This window comes from Gekko japonicus, unplaced genomic scaffold (genome assembly GCF_001447785.1).
Source record: "Gekko japonicus isolate JY-2015 unplaced genomic scaffold, Gekko_japonicus_V1.1 scaffold4031, whole genome shotgun sequence".
Lineage (NCBI taxonomy): Eukaryota > Metazoa > Chordata > Lepidosauria > Squamata > Gekkonidae > Gekko > Gekko japonicus.
This window is the reverse complement of record NW_015165950.1, coordinates 67,125-74,334: the sequence shown is the minus strand read 5'-3', so window position 1 is coordinate 74,334 and position 7,210 is coordinate 67,125.

Here is a 7,210-nt window from a genome sequence, read left to right as displayed (position 1 = left end):
CCGAGCGCCGAAGAATAGATTCTTTTGAACTATGGTGCTGGAGAAGACTCTTGAGAGTCCCTTGGACTGCAAGAAGATCAAATCAGTCAATCCTAAAAGAAATCAACCCTGACTGTTCCCTGGAAGGCCACATACTGAAGCTGAAGCTCAAATACTTTGGCCACCCAATGAGAAGGGAGCACTCACTGGAGAAGACCCTGATGCTGGGAAAGACTGAAGGTCAAAGAAGACGGGGACGGCAAAGGATGAGATGCTTGGACAGTGTCATAGATGCAACGAACATGAAATTGAGCCAACTCCGGAGCACGACGGAAGACAGGAGGGCCTGGCGTGATGTGGTCCCGTGTGACCGGGGGCCCAGAACATCTGATGGGAAAACGTAAGGTGGATAAATGTAAGATGCAGACTTGTGACCAAGACAGGAGGAGAGTCATCGATTCCCTGGACCTTCCCTTAGCAACAGTAACTAACCAATAGAGCTGTAAAAAAATCTTTCATAATCCATCACCTAATTTGACTAGGAAGGGTGTTAGTGAAGGATCCAGACTGGATGTTACGGAACCCTCTGGGTCTAGATTTGATTTCCACATCTGTCTTTCTGACTGGAGCCCCCCGGGGGGGGGTTTTCTCATAATCTGCATATTTTCAATCTGTCTCCTGTAAAGGCTATACTTAGGGTTGCCAGCTCTGGATTGAAATAGCTGGAGATTTTGGGGGTGGAGCTTCGGGAAGGCGGGGTTTGGGGAGGGGAGGGGCCTCAGCGGGGCGTAATGCCACAGACTCCACCCTCCAAAGCAGCCATTTTCCCCAGGGGAACTGATGCTGGTTGCCTGAGAGCAATTGTAATAGGGTGCCACCCTAAAAGAATGCCCAACTTTGGGTTTGGCCTTTCGCAAAGGGATAAAGCAGCCATTTCCCCCAGGGGAACTGATGCTGGTTGCCTGGAGAGCAATTGTAATAGGGGGAAATCTACTGGTGCCGCCTGGAGGTTGGCAGCCCTAAAAGAATGCCCAACTTTGGGGTTGGCCTTTCGCAAAGGGACTGCAGATTGTGGCATGCTGCCTAAGACTGTTCATATTCCTCTCAAAGGAGACTACAGATGCCTGCCTCTGCTTCATTTATACCATCCCCGAGGCCAAGACTTGCCACAGCAGTGGCCTAAATCAGGGGCCACCAACCTTTTTGAGCCTGCAGGCACCTTTGGAATTCTAGCACAAAATGGCTGCCATGGAAGGTGGAGCCAGCCACAAAATGGCTGCCGCAGTGTACCTTCAGTCACACTGTGAAGAACCTTGTGACGTGGTGACTGACAGCTGCCACCAAGGCAGCATTTAAAAAAGCTCTGCACAGCCAATCAAATCTCCCGTGGCCAGTCAGAAGCCTAGCTCGGCAAAAGCCCCACCTGCTTTCTAAAGACAGTTGGTGGGTATCAGAAAAGGTAGTGGCGAGCACTATGGCACCCAAAGGTCCCCTGGCCTATGGTCTCGATAGGGTTACCAGCCTCCAGGTGGGGCCTTGAGATCTCCCTCTTTTACAACTGATCCCCTGCTGACAGAGATCCGTTCCTCTGGAGAAAATGGCTGCTTTGAAGGGTGGACTCCGTGGCATTCTACCATGCTGTGCCCCCTCCCCTCCCCAAACCCCGCCCTCTCCTGGCTCCACCTCCAAAGTCTCCAGGTATTTCCCAACCCAGACCTGGCAACCCTAGGTCTCAGTCTGAGACTTCATGAGCCAATTGAAGGTGGGATCCTGGATTCGCCATCACAGGGACTGACACCTCACAAAGATCGCTATATAATTATTCGTGCGAATTCTGCATAACCCTGCAGGCCCAAACAGTCTGTTTTTGCCGAGATAAGGCATTAGGAGTGATGTAACTGCTCCAGCAGCTGCAGCTCAGAAACATGTGGATGGGAAAAGAAGGGAGATGATGGCCAGTTTCTCCCAAGGACATTTGACGGTGTGTTCACGGGGTCAACAAATAAAGCAGATGCTTGGCCAAAGGGACATGCAGCACAGTGTTTTTTTCCCTGACATACAATATAGGGCTTGGGACCAATCCCACACATGGAATGTATCTCTCTTTTCAAACAGTTTGACATTAGCGGCATACCAACATCAGGACCAACTTTTCATACATGCTACTTTCAGTCTTTCAGTCTTCTTTTTCTCTTCCTTTCAAACCTTACCCTGGAAGGTTCTTTTCGATCTTGGAGGAGGAGGCAGTTTTAAGTTTGCTGAACTCAGGACACAGGATATGCAGAGGACGAACTTCTGTCTTCCAAAAATCTCAGCTTCCCCATTGGTCTGCTATGGAAGAACATATAAGTTGTAACTCCACTTGATGTGATTATGAGTATAGTTTGCAGAGGGCAGCTGTATGCTGACTTATAATCATATTCTTGCAAGTCAAGGCTTGGTGGTGCAAAGTTAGGGTTGCCAAACTCCAGGTGGCACCTGCAGATCTTCTAAAAAGGTAAAGGTAAAGGTTCCCTTGCTCGAAAGCCAGTTGACTCTAGGGTTGCGGTGCTCATCTCTGTTTCAAAGCCGAAGAACCAGCGCTGTCCGAAGACGTTTCCATGGTCACGTGGCCGGCATGACTAAACACCAAGCCGCACGGAACGCTGTTACCTTCCCACTGAAGTGGTACCTATTCATCTACTTGCAATGTCTTGCTTTCAAACTGCTAGGTTGGCAGGAGCTGGAACTAGAGACGGGAGCTCACTCCATTATGTGGCAACCTGGGTCTCGAACTGCTGAACTACTGACCTTCCACAGCCTGCAGTTCAGCGTCTTAACCACTTGAGCCACCGCAGCTCCTTGCAGATCTTCTACTATCACAATTAATCTCCATAGAACTGAGATCAATTCCCCTGGAGTAAATGGCTGCTTTGGAGGGTGGACTCCATGGCGTTATACCCTGCGGAGGTGCCTCCCTTCCTCAAACCCCGCCCTCCCCAAGCCCCACCCCCCAGCCCGATGGAAAGTGCCTTCAAGTCACAGCCAACTTATTATGACCCCTTAGGGTTTCCAAGGCAAGAGACGTTCAGCTGTGGTTTGCCATTGCCTGCCTCTCTGTAGCAACCTTGGACTTCCCTGGTGGTCTCCTCTCCAAGTACAAACTGGGTCCAATCCTGCGTAGCTTCTGAGATCTGATGAAAGTGGGCTAGCCTGGGACAGAGTGGTAGGCCAACCACAAAACGGCTGCCACAGAATGCCAAGGAGTGAGGTTATTTGTTGTTGTTGTTCAGTCGCACAGTTGAGTCCGACTCTTCGCGACCCCATGGACCAGCTCCCGCCAGGCCTTCCAGTCTTCCGCCGTCCTCTGAAGTTCGCTCAACTTCATGTTCGTTGCATCGATGACACTGTCTGACCATCTCCTCCTTTGCCTATCCTTTACATAACTCTAACAGAACAACATTTTGAGTCCAGTGGCTCCTTTAAGACCACCAAAGGCACACAAAAGCTTATACCCAGAATTAAACTTTGCTGATCTCAAAGGTGCCACTGGACGCAGACTTTGTTCTGTTGCTTCAGACCAACACGGCTACCCACCTGAAAACAACTCATAACTCTAATAGTAACTGTTCAGCAATTCGGGCAGACGCTCTGCGTAACAGGATACCTTTTCAAACAAATGTACTATTTACAGTCTTTTCTTGTTTACACCCAGTTTGCCTTTAGTCACGCAGTGCACACATCTAAAGAAGTAGGATCCGCACTTCAGCCATACAATTAAAGGGGGTCATTGTGCTGCCCCCAGTCAGCCTTTGGTAATGGGACTGGAAACTCGATGGTACCATCGAGTTTCCAGTCCCATTACCAAAGCGTTGCCAAGCTACGAGCCCACGTCACGTCTGGGCGACGGAATAGTGCAGCGCCTGTGTTCCAAGCAAGAATCTTCCGGCGGGGAAGCATGTGTCCCCCACCGGATCGTAGGTAGGTACTTGGGAACCCTACTGTGACTGGCTGATTAACAGTCATTTCCTGCACACAGAGGCACGGGGATCTGAGTTTACAGCTCTCTTCCCGTTTCTTTGTCTACTCTTTAAACGGCAAAGGAGGTGGGAGCGCGCAATCTTTTTCACCATGAGCCAGTGAACTGAATTAGATTACAAAGAGGTGCATTTCACCAGTTATTCAGCTTTGATTGTGAGTAAAAAATCTTCTGAATGCATGTGGAGCTTAATAAAAAAATGATTTAATTCTACTTTACTCTGGCCGTGCGTTGAATCACGTCCAGAAGGCGCTGTTGAATCTTGACTTAGCGTCAGACGGAACAGTCATGTTTGCTTTTATTTCTTAATTTAAAACATTTATTAGCCACCTTTCTCCCTTGTGGAACTCAAGGCGGCTTACAATAGTACAATAGAAATAAAACATTTTAAAATACAACAAAGACAACAATGATAAAAACATATAAAAAGGTTACCATTTGAAAACTCTAATTAGGACGGCCAGTAAATAAAACCTAATCCACTGCAGTTCTAAATAAAGCCATCTTTAACTGCCTCCTGAAGATCAACAAAATCCGTGGAGAGGTTGTTCCATAAACGTGAGGCTGTGGGTGATTCTGTATCTAGCATTCGCTCCACATTTTCTCAACTGGGAGGGAAAAGTGCAGCTCAAAACCACATTCAAATACCCCGGGCCAACACCGTACTGACTGCAAAGTAACCCCTCAATGGCCATAAATTTATGTAGAAGGTACCATAAAACCTGATGATCAAAGAAAGTGAAAGCAGCATGCAGTGCAGAGGGTACCATAAAATCTGATGATCAAAGAAAGTGAAAGCGGCATGCAATGCAGAGGGGAATTTCTGTTCCAATGTGGGTGTCATGATCTGGGCTGTGCCACCAGAGGCCTACTAGGCCCAGGGGCCTGGCTAGCAGTAAGGGAGGCTGGGTCTACAAACCCCAGAAGGCCTTAGGAAGTTTTGGTGCCAATTTTGACCAATAGGGAAGAAGAGGGCTGGAGAATAAAAGAATTGGTGCAAGAGGGAAAGCTGTTCTTCTTCCCAGGAAACAGGGCCAGAAGAGAGGCTGCTGTGGGGAAGAAACCCTCATCTTGAGGGATGGGTGAGTAGTCTAAGGCCACTTGAGATAGTGAGCTAGGGACAGTATATATTTAGACGCGTTAGGGCATTTGATTTCTTTTCTTTTCACACACTAACTGTTATTATTCCTGCACCTTGTTTGTTTGACCTCCTATAAAATAAACCTTTTCCTTTTTGTACTCTGCCTGGTCCTCACGCCTATTATTTGGCCAAACAAGGGAGGTCTGAAGGTCTTGGGAGGGTGCTCTGGGCATTCTCAAGGGATCCTAAATCCAGAGTGGTGGCAGCATCAGGTGACACCCCACCTGTGTCGTGACAGTGGGTTTCGGAAAACAACGGAGGGAAAAGCCAATGCAGAATTGCCCTGTGTGCCAGTGATCCTTTCTGCATTTGCCTGCCACTTCAGATTTTCTCAGTGTTCGAGTCGAGGCAATTTAAGTACATGGCAAAACAGCATCCAAATAACCCAGGGCAACAGCAGGCTGAAACTAAGCTGACCACTGAAGGGAGGTAATGTAACACAGAATGGGGGGGAAACCTGGAATAAAAAGAAGGTTGGACTCGGTTTTAGTGCAGAATGATGACTATGATGAAGATAATTCATCCCAGAGTATCCCCCATTAGTATGTATGGGTGTGAAAGTTGGACAATTAAGAAAGCTGAGAGGGAGACAGTGGATTCCTTTGAAGTGTGGTGTTGGAGGAGGGTTTTACAGACACCGTGGACTGTCAAAAAATTACAAATAAGTGGTTTCTAGATCAAATCAAGCCTGAACTCTCTCTGGAAGCCAAAATTAGTAGACTGAGGCTATGGTACTTTGGTCACATGATGAGAAGCTGAGAGTCACTGGAGAAGACAATAGTGCTAGGAAAAGTGGAAGGCATCAGGAGAAGAGGAAGGCCCAACAAGGAGACGGAGAGACTGCAGCCCTCAGTTTGCAAGACCTGAGCAAGGGGGTTAAGCAGTCCTACTAACTATACATTTTGTCATGGTCCCACTGACTGTACATTTCGGGTAACTTTTCTCTTTATTTTATAACTTCAAGGAGGTCTAAGAATTCCTTATCAGATGTTATGAAGAGCTCTGCTGCAGACAGAGAACCCAATGTCAGGTAGCCCTGTCATGGGTCTGGAATGTGGAGGGGTGCCCTCCCGTTTTCTGTCTCAGCTCTCCCTGCCTCACCAACTGTTCGCTATCTTATGCTTGACCTTGTAGATGCTCCAGCTGCACTTTTACTTGGCTGGGAAAGTTAACGGCTTTTGCTTTGCCTGCCTGCTTTGCCCGCCCGCGTGAGATGTATCCATTGGCTCATGCTTACCAGGGGGATGTTTGATTCTAGTATAAGTCAGAGGCCCTGGTATTAGCGTCCATTCCTGACACAAGCTGTACACGTGTCTCTAGTACTGGATCTACCAATAAACAGTTATCTTCTCATGAAGCCCTGTGTTGCGTAACCTGACTAAGGACCCTGACACCCAACACCTCTGGGAATGAGTTATAAATACAATGTACTAATTCTGAAGACTTTGTTCCTGGAAGGAATGTGAGCAGCGAGAGAGGACTTTGCACAAAGAATCATATTCTCCAAACACAGGAGAACTCTCCGTTGCCAGGATCACTGTTATTCCCTTCCTTCCATGCACATTGCGACTAATGAATAAAATGCTCGTGCCATCTGCAGATAGAATTCCGCCGTGCTTAAGGGAGCCGAAAGGGCATGACCAGTGGTCAGTTATCGCATCGGCTTCTCTATCAGCCTCGTTCAAGAAACTCCAACATGAGAGTGGAAATAAACTTAAACTGCAGAGCAGCGTTTCCCAACCTGGAGTTTATTTTATTTATTTATTTATTTATTTATTATTTAGATTTTTATCCCGCCCTCCCCGTAGGCTCAGGGCGGCTTACAAGGCATATTGCCGATATAATACAACAATAAAACATTAAAAATATTAAATAATATCAAATATTAAAACAGCAACCCTATGCTCCCCCCCTCCCACAGCAATCTTCTCCAGCTGCATGTACTTAGCGGTATGCGCATAGCCGCATAACCGGTCCATGGAGAACTCTCCATGTGGGGGTTCGATTTCTCATTTATGCACAAGTGCAAAAAAAAAAGGCAACCCCCCCCCCCCCCCCCCCCCCCCCCACCC